The 14,145-nt window shown below is 39.0% G+C and overlaps 1 protein-coding gene across 1 annotated transcript in view; it reads right to left on the bottom strand.

The window, feature by feature from the left end:
* LOC139115537 (trichohyalin-like) overlaps positions 1-6,936 on the bottom strand; it is a 39,031-nt gene extending 32,095 nt beyond the window's left edge. The window contains exon 1 of the mRNA XM_070677705.1: positions 6,353-6,936. The gene's annotated coding sequence lies outside the window, so the exon portion shown is untranslated. The remainder of the gene's footprint in view (positions 1-6,352) is intronic.
* Between the last annotated feature and the right edge of the window lie 7,209 nt (positions 6,937-14,145).

The raw sequence follows: 14,145 nt of genomic DNA, 5'->3' as shown, positions 1-14,145 counted from the left end.
TACCAAAAACAAGATCAGGAAATGAGTACATGTTGACAATTATGTGTACATCAACTCGGTTCCCCGAAGCCATACCACTGAGAAATATAAAGGCAAAGACTATAGTGAGAGCTTTAGTCAAATTTTTCACTTTATTCGGCCTCCCTAAATGTGTCCAGTCCGATCAAGGCTCCAACTTTATGTCTGGAATTTTTCAACAAGTAATGGATCAGCTAGGCATTAAACAGTATAGGTCATCCGCCTATCATCCAGAAAGTCAGGTGCTCTTGAGCGATTTCATCAAACTTTGAAAACATGATTAGGACCTACTGTCTTGACACACAGAAGCAGTGGGATGAAGGAATTCATTTTCTGCTCTTTGCTGTTAGAGAGTCAATTCAAGAGTCTCTTGGTTTTAGCCCATTTGAGCTTGTATTTGGACATACAGTCCGTGGCCCACTCAAGCTCGTTAAAGAGGAATTCCTATCAGACGATGATGATTGTCTGAATATTTTGCAATATGTGTCAGATTTTCGTACAAAACTCTCTAAAGCATGTGAATTAGCCAGAGAAAATCTTGAGTCATCTCAGCAGTCAATGAAAACCAAATACGATAAAAACACCTCAAAACGGAAGTTTGAACCAGGTCAAAAAGTTCTTGTTCTACTTCCGGTTCCTGGCAAACCACTCCATGCTCGTTACTTTGGGCCATATCTAATTGAAAGAAATTGAGTGATTTAAATTACATCATAACAACACCTGACAGGCGAAAACAAAAACAGCTATGTCACATAAATATGCTTAAGCCATATTTGGATAGGGATAATCCTACTATAACTCAGCCTGTCAGTGCAGTCAGTTCAAGCCATTATGAAGATAGTGATACTGAAACTGACTTGAGTGAAAATACTCTAAACTCAAAGCTGGGCTCGGTCAAGCTTCAGAACTCAGAAATCCTGGAGAAGCTGGAGTCTACAAAGTTGGCACACCTCCAGCCAGAACAACAACAACAGCTGAAAGAACCAATCCATGAACATTTGTTCCAAGATATTTCAACGAGGACAAACATCATCTACCACAACGAAGATGTCTGCGACAGTAATCCAGTGGAACAACATCCAGACGGACTGAATCCTGCGAAAGCGGAATATCTCCAGGAGGAAGCCAAGTATTTGCCGAACAATGACTTTATCGAACTCAGTAAAAATAACCGGACTTTGCCGTGCATACTTTATGCCAAATTCAGTGCCATTTCAAGTTTTCCAACAACAAATTGCAAGAAGATAGTCATGGGACATCCTGTTTGCTACTTTTCACACAAATTTAACAATCCCAGAGAAACTACTCTACAATTGAAAAGAGTGTTTATCTTTGATATTAGCTTTACAGCATTTTGAAGTTTATGTTACTTCTTCAAATCAGCCAATAGTGGTTTATATTGATCACAACCCTCTTGTTTTTCTGCAGAAATTTAAAGGCAAAAATCAGAGATTGCTAAGATGGAGTTTAATGTTACAGGAGTTTAATCTTGACATTAGACATATCAAAGGCAGAGACAATTTAATTGCAGACTGTCTCTCTCGTATTTAAAATTATTGTTGTTCACTTTCAAGAAATTTTATTGTTGTTCACTTTCAAGAAATTTTACTTTAGAGTAAAACAAAATTTGAGTACTTAAATCCTTTTCAAGATTACATTTGTAAAAGAAAGATTTTTCTTTGAAAAATTTTTTTTTTTTGAAGAGGGGGTGTGTTATGTAGGTCATTTCCCCCCACACTCATCATGACCTGAGTTCAATTAGTCTAGAACATTCTCAAGGTCACTGCCCTTGATGACCTCACAACCTTGAATTCAATTAGTCATGTTTGGAATGTTCTGGAAAGTTGATTAGTTGTGTAAGGGAGATAATTTTAGAACAGTAATTAGCATGTCAATAAAAGTTCTAGATTGTTCTTACATGCCTTTATAAAGGGACGTGCACAGCTTCCAGTCAGACTTTTGGGATCGTGTCTCTTGTGTGTTACTAAACTCCAGCAGTAGTCATTCTCAAGACTTTTCAAGACCTTCACTGTCAACGCTGGATTTATACTGTGGACTTTGTGCAGCTGCAAGCCTGCAAGGACTGTTCATTCATCCAACTGACTGTTACAACTCTGAGACTGGAGCTTTGCCGTCCCAGCTGAGATAAGTAGTCTGTACACTTTTAAAGCTTGTACTCTATCCCTGACTTAGCAATTAGTCTTATTTTCGTAATAAATTCTGTTTAAACGTTATTTGCTGAGTTCACCCTTTTGTTCGTTTTCTCTGCACGTAACAAATTGAACAAGTTTTGGCCCAAGAAATAATGAACGCGACCTTTCAGAAGAGTCTCCGTTCAACGGGGGACTCGGAGATTCCGTTGTTTAGTGAAATGGTTTCTGTCATTGAACCTCGAACACCGTTTCTGTTGAAAGCTTTTTCGGAAGATATATGTTTCATGCATTGTTGTAAGATATGAAAAACCTGCACTTGTTGCAGATGGCGTTGAGAATGTTGTGAGCTCTTTAAAATCGTATAAAGCAAGTTCAACACCGATTTTTGAACATACTCTCAATGTTTTTAATAAATATACTTGGTAAATATCCATAACACTAAGCCTATTTATTACCATGGATTATAACTTCTACTGCACAACAACCAGTCTCTTACAAGCTAAAATGAATGCATCCAAGCCTCAAAAGTTTAAAGTTATCTACTTGTTCCGAAGTTCCAACCTTGACTTTGGCGGACATGCTAACTTGCATACGAACACATTACGTACATACATAATACATACGTATAGACTGACAGACGCACACACACACACACACACACACACACACACTCACAGATACGTTGTATTGAGTCCATTGACTGCGGTATTATTCAAGTCACGCTTTCGTCCACATGGTTTTGCTGACCGAGGACACTTGTCTCCCTCTTGATAGCTATGCCTACAGCTGCGAGTGTGGGTTGTTAAATTCCTATCCATACACTGACGTAGACTGTCATCCTATTTCAGTATGACAAGCCCGCTGTCTTTATTATATGAACTACACTTTCTAATGAACATTTTCAGGAGTATTTTCAATACATTGAATGATAGCCTGACACTGTCACTATACGAGTATTAAACAGTATTGGAGATATGCCAGGAAGGCCGATGGTGTTCCAGCTGTCTTCTCCTTGAATCTTGCTTTACATAAGAGCACAACACTTCAACAAATACGAACTATGGGCCGCGACACAGAGAACAGTTCAGTGAAAACAGCGATATTGCAACAATCACACATCAACAAAACCGGTGCGCGGACGCTCACCTTGTATGGCAATGGTTTCATCGTATGACATGTTGCTAGGGGCAACACATCTCTGTCAAATGATCTCTCAGCAATCTGGGCATGGCACGATACTTCACATACATAACGACCGTGAGAGTCACTACGCAAAGAGTGTTAACAAAGACATAAACACGAGCATACATATATAGTGCGAAATTATATGTCAACACAAGTTCTACAAATATGGTGGCGAATTAGAAATGTAACTCATTTAACAGAAAGGCAAATCAATTTTTTCAACAATGAACTTATTATCAAATTTCACCGTTTCTCGGTTATTATGCCATAAAATGTAATTGAATATGTATATTACTTTTGTTTGTCAGGCACATCAAACCGTTATTTTAATGTTATTCAACACTCAAAATGGAAAGAGCTGATCGTTCCTTGAGAGTGTCACTACCATACACATTCACAATTGTGTTTTTTTAGGGGGAGGATGTTGGAATGAATGCCGTTGGTTTTCCTGTTTTCCGACAGTTGAAGTTCACTTTACAAATGAACAATTTCAACGGCAATAGGAGTAGGCGACATTGGCAATTAATTTAGCATGGTGTGAATGTAACGCGTACAAGTTTAGACCAATACTAAAAAGACGAGGATTTCTTTGAGCAATGGAGAAAATGGAGTTGATTTTTTCCAGAAGCTATGTAACACACTTGCGATACTTCATTTGCTTAGAGACACGAATACTATAAAGTTATGTCTCTCAAATCTATATGAAGGGATGCATTGTTCTTTTACATCTTTGACTCAGCTTTCGTCAGTCGAAAATTCCGCAATGGAAGGGAACTGCGCAATGTGAGTCGAGTACGATAATCCTGTGGTCTTATCCCCTACTCAACGCATTTCTGTGAAGTGAAAAATGCATGGCGCAGCGTGTAACTAACAGTTGAATGTGTTATGTGTTATCACAGATTTACAGATTTAATCTACCTAAGTGAATCACCAAACTATTTTATAGGAGGAGCGGTCCCTTACGTCGACGCATCGCATTTATAATTACAACGACAAATTATAGTATGGTGTTATCAGTAATTCTAAAATAATAAAGAAACTTAAGTATCAATCTTGACCGGTATTAATGTGTTTATCCCTTTTTGCTGATAGTACTTGGTTACGGCGTTGCTAGGATATGGTATTAAATCCGTTACTAAGTCAAATGACCGGGAAATATCCAGTTCACACGCAGGACATTACTGCATCACTCAGCTTTGATGAAAACTGCTGTGCCTCCCAGATTCCATCGATTCAGTGTTTCCCAGGACAAAATTAAGCGACACTAGCATTCGTTGTTTGATGAATTATCGTTGCCTACCTCTTACAGCGAATACTGGGATGTAAACTGTCACACTTGTCTGTTTGCTAACATGAATAATTCAAAAATAGTAAATGGGTTTGAAGTGTATGACTGACCTATTGGAAATTTACAAGTTTTCTATGACAAATTTCTGCCAACTCCACAAATTATTCGAACACCCTTGCATTGTAGAAAGATTGATGAAGACTGAACAGCGCAATCTTATTCTTGCGATGTGATGGGTGCTCCAGTATGTTACATTTCTGTAAGGATTTAGCGAGAGTGCGCATCTTCATAAACAAATTAAATTTTGCGTACAAATAGATAGGTAAACATATTGCTAGCCGTAGAAAGGATCAGATGACCAGATACACAGATACATACATAGATACATACATAGATACGTACATACATACATACATACATACATACATACATACATACATACATACATACATACATACATACATACATACGTTTTCAGAGGAGCTGCCCAATTTTAATTTTCAGAGTCTCTGACGCATCTAATCCGAGTCGAATTCTGTATGAGCCGTTAGTAAATCTCGTTTTGTGATAATTGTATTGCAAGCCTGGTGACAGAACAAGCTCAAACTTTGTGGCTTTTATCGATAATCGGGTATTCACAGCTGTGTATCTTCACCGCTACTGCTAACTTTAAGCTTATCTGGAGATGTACGTTTGTTTGGTGCTTAAGATTAGATAAAGTATGATTTTACGTTCTTCTTTCAAGTCGACTGTAGGCTGAGACGATTCTTGTCATTCATGGACAAATTGATCAATACAACGAACCTCCTATATGATACGCCTCTTATAAAACTTATACAGATAAAATGGTTGACAAGAGAAATTCCATCCTCAGTGATGCAACACATCCATTAGGCCTATACAAAGAATTTGATAGTCGTCGTATCGAAAGAAGTTGTAGATTTCGAGTGCCATCTGCGTGCACACAACGTTTTAAACATTCTTTTAGACCAAGAGCTATTATAGACAACAATTTGAAATCAAGCAGGGAAGAATTTTAAGCAAGTTTGTTTCTCTCACTTTGTATGTTTGTGTGTTAACGCGCTTGTCTGATTCTTGTTTGTTGCTGAACTGTTTTGCAGCAACATTGTAATTTCTCCTCGGAGATTAATAATAAAAGTATTGTATACGGTGTTGTGTTGTATATGTAAACTACGCCAAAGTTCAGGGCGATCGAAGGAAGAGAGACGAAGGTTCATAGGCACACTCTTTAAAACAAACAAAATAACCACAGGGTATTGATGGACATTGTGTCCACGCTATCCCATGTGTGCCTAAGGTATTCAACCAGTTATCTTAATACATGCGGGAACACGACTCTTGGGAAAGGCCGATCGGTTTGTTTACAGGGGTGTGCGTGTGAGGTGTCCAAATTTGATGACTGTCTCGGCTTGCCGGGCTCGCCATTGTGCGAATAATTTCTGAAAAAGTTTGGAGCACATGCAGACTACAACAGCCTGAATAGTTCGTTAATGCGCGGATTGCATACAAGAAAAAGCTAATTAGCATACATTCGAAATTATGTTGTATATAAATTCATGATCTGTGTATGCTAAAGTAAACTATACTTTGCAATTTTGTACATAAATTATAGTGGGACCATGTACACAGAAAAGGAAGATATCTGCTCAATAAACAGTCAAGGTCATAAAATACGAAATAAACTTACCTTTAAAAATCATGAGCTCCTATTATATTCTTGAAGTGTACTTTATCTTACAGTCAGTTCGTTAATCGTTTCTGGGTGGTACTTATCTCAGAATGTATTTTTCTTCGCTACACTCTCTTGGATATATGTTCTGAAGATGGCAAAGACAAGTTTGAAGTTAGCCCTGGTGACTAATACGAACGACAACTGCTTCGGCTTTTTCCTTCGCTCCGAGCCTTGGCTCCAGGGGTTACCTGTGCGTCTGACGTCACTCTTCTCTGCGCTGCCTGTTTGCCCCTATGACTGAATGAGACCATGCGTCGGGATTCCTTTAGCCACAGTCTCGTATAAACTTCGCAAGTAGGTGCTAACTTAGAGGTCTTCTCCGGTCAAAGGTAGTTGAAGTATTTCCACGGATTTCAACGACCGCCGAAGTCGAAAAACATTTCTGATTTGCGTAACTTTCAATGACTCCTCTAATTGTGTGCCGTGTCACAATAGAACTGGTTCAGGTGTACGTCCCAGTGTTTTACCGTCGTGTTTCACATTACGCAATTTTAACCGACTGGCCTTTCAACACGCCTGATATGAGCAAACACACAGTCAGTGTGTATACCTTGGGCATTGTCAGTAGAGTGATGGCGCGCTTTTGTTGCCAAACGACAAAAAGTGTCCCCTGTATGCGTCACGGTGCAATTTCTATCGTCAGTACAGACAACCTACCGGGTGTGTCTCTCCATGGAGGTACAAAGTTGCGTACAACAGAGCGAACACCGTTAAATAAACATAGAAAAGGCTAGCGATAAAAGAGTAGTATTTACAGAGGAAAGTAATCCAAAATCCTCACTAATATGCCGTTCATACACAGGCCATTGAAACGTCTCTGAAACGGTTCTGGGCCAATACTGACACAGAAAGTTATGTGTGGACACTCCGAAATGGTTCTGAAGCGTTTCAGATTTGAGACGGTTTAGTCGGCCCGACCAGAGCCGTTGTAGGGATTAACTCTATCCGCAAATCGCTGTGTGGACAGACTGAGCCGCTTCAGAAGCGTTTCAAACGCCCTCACGCGACAGGTATTTGTAACATAAAACAAACAACAACCAATATACAATATTCACTTTCGCCATGGCTGCCGAACACAGTACTACATCTCGCGGTATACTGGTCCGACGAAGAGATAAGCTTGATACCAAAAACCCTATCAATTCGACCAAAAAAATTCATTACGATTTGAAAAACGTCGAATTAATAGGAAATTAAAACTGCCGAAATAATTTAGTGGTCTAATTTAATTTGGAACGATGAGGATGAAATTTAAGCGAGACATTTTTGGCATGTTGAGACTGCTTCAAAGCATGGACTGTGAAATTTTGTGAGGTCGACAATTTCGTAACAAAAAAACCTCAAACGCACGTTGGTGTCACATCAAAATCAAAGTGGCCGCGATTACAAACGGAACAATCTGTGAGACTGCCACCGGCCGCTCGACGGACGACACGTAAGTTGACATCGTGTGCCAGCCCTTGGAAATATATTGCAACTCCTTGACAGGCAGATGAGATAGTCTTATAGCGTTTGATGCATTGAAAGTTTGTAAAAATAATAAAAAATGACATCACCGGTCATAAGAAACGTGGTGTTGAAGATGATATTTTTTAAAAGAAGACTATGACGACCATATTTCTGTAAGTATTATCTAACTTTAGAAAACCAACATCTGAAGATTTACTTCCACCAACACTTTTGGATTTGTTCCACTCTTTATTATAAGATTAGTCGAATTTCTGGAAAGTAGGTGTACATTTTCGATGTCTGTGTATCGTCTACACCGAAGTCATATCCGAAAGAGTATAATCAGTTCGCGACCGCGTAAACCTCTCTCCCTCTCTCTCTCCGGCATTTCAATGTTTTATATTGTCGACATTTATATATCAGTCTGAAGTTTCAGGTCACTGCTCATTGCAAGTAGTGATGTCAATTTTTCCGTATCGGGCATGGTCTCTATCGTCACTCTAATTGTTAGTGTTTTCCTGTTATATTCCATATCAAACTCAAAACACAACGTGAACAACGCTGAAATATATTGCATATTTCGTATCGAAAACCGGTAAAGTTCGTAACTGGTGACATGTCACGCCCTGGAGAAAATTCATCACCATCGATCGAATGTCCGTGGCGCTTTTGCTTCCAAATAGACATATTGAAATGCACAGGGAACTTCGCGGTATGGCAATTATATGAACTTTACCTTGAAGAAAGTCTGTGACTTTAAACTGGCCGTACAACCAACATAAACATGGCGGAGCAATGATACCGATTTCAGAGACTTCGATTTTTTTTTCATTGCGACCTCGACCGCTGGTGAGAGCGAGTCGTCTATTTTTTTCCCACTGGCTATTTGGCTTTGAATTTCAATTGCCATCTTGCGCTAAGTTAAAGCTAAAAACAAGACGGGCGTTCTCTGTAAATCAATAAGCCTTTTGAATATGAAAAAATCGGACATCTGAACCTCAACACGCAGCTTGAAAGTTGTTCTCCGAATCAGGACAGGGACATCGGCCCGGGACATCGGTGAGGCCGGATTTCACGTAGTAGCTATGGAAACCGACGGCTCTGTCTATTTGCGTTTCGATCTACTCTGCTCTGTCTCCAATCGGTATGGCCGTCCGGGTTTCGCCTGCCGTACTGACTGATACATGGTTATTTCTTCACATATTTTTTCATCGTTTGGCATAAAATACAGCATCTCTTTGGTGCACAAGGCAAATCAACGTTTAGAAGGAAAGTCACAGGAGGTTAGGATATTATATACCGTAGGTGAAATTAGAATTGAATGTTGAAGATGAAAGACTTTTATCAGTCGACAAAAATTGCCATAAACCGAGAATTGAGATTGTCTATATGATTTATTAATTGGGAACAAAAATATTCGATTGAGTCATTAAGTTTGTGTTTGATTCGTTTTAAAATGTGTTCCTACATTCTTATCCGATTGTTTGTGTTAATAAAAATGTTTGTTTCGCCTCGGATATTTGTAGGGAAGTTTGGATTAGTGTGGACGGTGATGTTTTGTTTGTGTGAGGAAAGCTTATGGCGAGGCGAAACAAACATTTTTATTAACACAAACAATCGGATAAGAATGTAGGAACACAATTTAGAAACGAATAAAACACAAACTCGACACAAAAACATTTTGGATAGTTCGGTGGGGAGCCTCTTTCACATTCTTTACAGCCAGTACGACGTCGTTCGTTTCAGCCATCTTGTTATGCAGTATGCTTGGCCATACACACCTTTTGAACTCGAGAGGGCGCATTAAGACGTCTTAAATATCAAAACAATGGCTTAATTTTGTGAGTATGGACACGAGCGGACCCAAACTATTAATCCCCTGTGTTTACAAATCACAAATAAAGTCGCTGAAACGTTTCAATTTTTGCCTGTATGAACGAAGTATAAGAACTTAAATGGCTTTAGTTTCACTATTGACAGTACAACTACACACTGTCATTCTAAGTCTTAAAATGTGCCAAGGGTCGTGAACGGATCATTCTAATAAATTTCCCTTTTCTTTGACAATTAGCGTAAAGATGGGATTAAACGATTTCTCTTGCCTTTAAAAATCTTCTCAGTCTTGTACTTATCAAGTCTTGATCGGAGCGGAGTGCCCGGCTTTGCTTCGAGGAAAGACATTTAGCGAGAGCGTTGAGTGTTGGTCATACTACTAATCTAAGAGCGAAAGATGACCTAGCAGACAGCAGACTGGAAATTCAAGACATAGCCACATAAATATATCTTGCTGTGTATGATTCTGTTTAGCTTGAAGACGGGTGTGATTTGCAAACTGAAACAGACGATGGGCAATCCGACTGAAAGAAACGAGCAAATTAAACGTGATGGTAGGGCCTAGAGAGTTTTTTTTTTAACTCTATCGCTAATAAGGCTGTTCATGGAATTTACACCTGAGTCGAAGCTCGTGTGTTAGACCTAAATATTGTGGTCGGCACCAGCGCATTTTATGGTCACAAACAGAGGTGGATTTTTTGAACCGGCCCTAAAGCCCACTTGAAACAGTCAAACATGCAGTTCCCTATTACTAACAGTTTTTAGTTAACCTGGATAAACGGCTCGGCAAGTAACATGCCGTGTGGATTGTTGATGTGTGTGGATGATTCTTATTAAATTCTCAATTTCACTGGCCAATTTTAAACTAGAACATTGATTAGTTATTCTGTCAGGCTTTCAAACATTTTGGTTCAAAATTATAATCGTGAATTTGCTCGGTTAAATTCAGTTCCTCACACTTTGAAGGAAAAGGCCGCCAGCTGGATTTTTAATTGACTTGGAATGACGTAACAGACGGTGAAAATGAACTCACCGTACACCTATTGAATATAAAGCATGACAAAGGTACGTGGCACACGGACGCCTTTGAATTGCTCTCAGGTATACATTTAGCACAATCTTTCAATATGTAGAAAAAAAACTACCACAAAATAGACAAAGATGAATTTCTGTATGCTTGTATAATACACAACAAGTGATATTTGAAAATTATTCCCCTCCGAGGTCCTATGAACAGCAATTGTAAAAATAGGATAGCTACATACATGTCTACACATCTTGCCAAAGTAACACTTCGGCATACTTTCCAATACTATCAGTTCTAAAAAATGGTGATTTGATCACTTACAATTTTGCCATTAAGGTGATAATTTTTTAACTCATTAAACCGATACCCTCACAACGCAAATACAAAACGGAATAGTTCATAGACAAATCTTGCAGAAGCAACACTGATAAAACATTGCAAATATCTTCAGCATACTGTTCTATCAGTCATAAAACTCTTAATTTAAGGAGGTTGGGTAATTCTTCGTCTACTCTTTTGCTTATGAAGTATGTAAAAAAAGTTACACGGAAGGTGCTTCATTCTCTCGTTGCTGGGCAAGAGAGCAGACTGAAAGCGAAACAGAAAGTTTGATTTTACCACGCCTACATTTTGTTTGCATCTGCGCACATCCAAACGATTGCGCCTTTTGTTTTGTTCACCGTTGAATATACACCACTCAATAACTTAGGGACTGGTCAGTTTCTTCGGCCTGGGGGGGGGGGGGGCGGTGGATTATTTTTTGCCGACGTCAAAAAGTGGCTGACCCCCCCTATTCCAAATTTTGAAAACAGGGTGACCCCCCCTATTCCAAATTTCAAAAACAGGGTGACCCCCCCCCCCCCCCGGCGCCGACATAGGTAAAACAAAAGGTGGACATAATTTATATATATATATACATATATATATACGTATATATAAATTATATTTTACATTTTACATATATTCATATTTTAAATAGTCATTCTATGTTTTAATGAAATTGTTGACATGTCAGTTGTAAGATAGGAATTTCAAAGTGTCAGTCTTAAAGTTTGAATACAGTACATTTTGAATGAGCTGTATTTTGAATGAGCTGTGAATGTATTTCACACTTTCTATGCTTAAACCAATGTCCTGAACTGTTGTACAGAATGGATGACAATTATTAATATCAAAGAGGAAAAAGCAGTGAATCAAAAACTTTGATGGGTGTTAAGACTTGCCAACCATCCAATTAAATCTCCTGAGGAGCCATAGAGAGCTTTTTTAGCCAAATCTGATGTGTACAGTGTCTGAGAGGACCTTCTCTTGTAACATTGAAACCATAAAAGCACAGCTAATAATGACAAAAACTGCCTTTTTTAACTGTTATTTTGTTCATAAAAAAGCATCTTTCTACGTCCTGTGTCACAAAGGAAAATAATTGCATCAATGAGAAGGAAAGATATCTTGTCATTTTTCTATCCCTAAAATAAGTCACTGTATCAAATATATATTGTGAAATATTTGTGCATGTTGCTTTCTCATGCTGAATTCTCATAGAGAGAACAGAAAAGTATCAGGAATTTGTCATCCTTTTCATATGAAATGCAGATTTCATAATGGTACACTTTCACTAAGCAAACATCAAGATATCTCTGATTTATTAAAGTATTGCGCCCGAAGGGCGTGCCGAAAAATATGAAACATCCTGATATCTCTGATATATATGCCTTGTATATTAAAGTCATGCACCTGAAGGGCATGCTGAAAAATGTCTGATATATTAAAGTAATGAGCTTGAAGAGCACGCTGAAAAATATTGAACATACATATATCTCTGATGTATGTATGCTTGATATGTTAAAGTTGGGCGTGCTGAAAAATATCACTGATTATTAAAGTTACGCGCCCGAAGGGCGCGCCGAAAAATACAACTCAATGATGAAATTTGTGGCTGACACTAGCATTTTAGGCAATGATGAGCCTGTTTCAAAATTCAAAAACACACTGACCCCCCCTATTGGGCATTTCAAAAACATGGTGACCCCCCTATCACCAAAGTCAAAAACAGGATGACCCCCCCCCCCATGAATCCACCGGCCCCCCAGGCTGAAGAACTGACCAGTCCCTTAGTGTTTGTGTTGGTCGAATAGCGGGAAACACGATGCATGACCGAGTTGATTATGTTGATGACCAAAACAGGTGGCCAAGTCGCTTAAAGAGGTTGGTTACGTTATACCGATGAAATACAGGTTTTGGGTCGCTCTAGGTGGTAATTATTGCCCCTAAAAGGTGTTTCACTGCCCCAAGGAGAAACCTCCATTAGGAAAAACGCCCTCAGCATCATTAATGCCTGAGATGTTATTTCAGCAAGGAAGGTTTTTGTGTAAAGGTATTATCCTTGGCCATCAAACCACATTACTGCTGCTTTTAACTTTTAAAACTCAAGTTCAACCCTAAGAGCAACAAACAGAACGTGATCGAGTTTAAAGCTATGTTGGAATCTCGGACATGCATGATGCTATCTTTCAGTCTGGTGACAAGGCCAGCCGTAGAAAAGAACGTCGTAGGGCTTTCAAGTGTCACAGCAGATTAAAACACTTACCCTGTCTCCGATCTATTTTGATTTTCCAATCCATTTAAGTTGCACCATGGTTCTCGCCCGAAGGCACTCCGGATTACCTAAATACTTTCGGTGAATGGACAATCCTATGAAACGGTGCAGATGAGCAAATTGCCACAAATAGTCAGTATAAACATCCCTGAGGTTAAGATAATTTTAGCCTTTTGTGAGAATGAATAAAAATCGGCGCAACGTGAGGAACACCTTGAAATTCCGCTTTAAAGAATTGTTGTGATTTTCCTCTCGTAAAGATATTCTGACACTGACCAGTGTGCTGATATCTCCTTGATTACATGCCTCGCGGGGACATTGCAAATCTCCTCTCGCCTTTTTCAGGCTTCTGTCACGGTAGAGCTTGAGTTCTACTTTGGATTGTCTCCGACACTTCTTATTGCATGAACGCTTTTTTTCAAGTATTAAACCTCCTCCCCTTCATTATTTCAACCCCATACTCTGTGTGTCACCACAGACTCACTGATCATGTCAAAAGATGTTTCTTAATTTTCTGTTAATTTTCTCTGACTACAAAGTCTTCTGACTGTCTCTGTATTCTGTATGCCTGGTTTTTATCCGTATGTACGTAGAAGAAACTCTATCTGTGTCTGTCTGTCCGTTTGTGTATCCCTTTCTGGGACATTCAATACTTTCTGTGGAGCTCCAAAAATGTAATACAAAATTGTCTTTGAGTCCTTCCTAGTTTGAAATTTGGATACAATTACAGAGAGAGAGAGAGAGAGAGAGAGAGAGAGAGAGAGAGAGAGACCTTTTGATTGGAAAGTGACACTTTCAATACACATACTACCATGATATTACATAATACAGAACACAGGCTGC

The sequence above is a fragment of the Ptychodera flava genome, chromosome 17, assembly GCF_041260155.1.
Source record: "Ptychodera flava strain L36383 chromosome 17, AS_Pfla_20210202, whole genome shotgun sequence".
Lineage (NCBI taxonomy): Eukaryota > Metazoa > Hemichordata > Enteropneusta > Ptychoderidae > Ptychodera > Ptychodera flava.
This window is presented reverse-complemented; position numbering and strand designations above follow the sequence as displayed.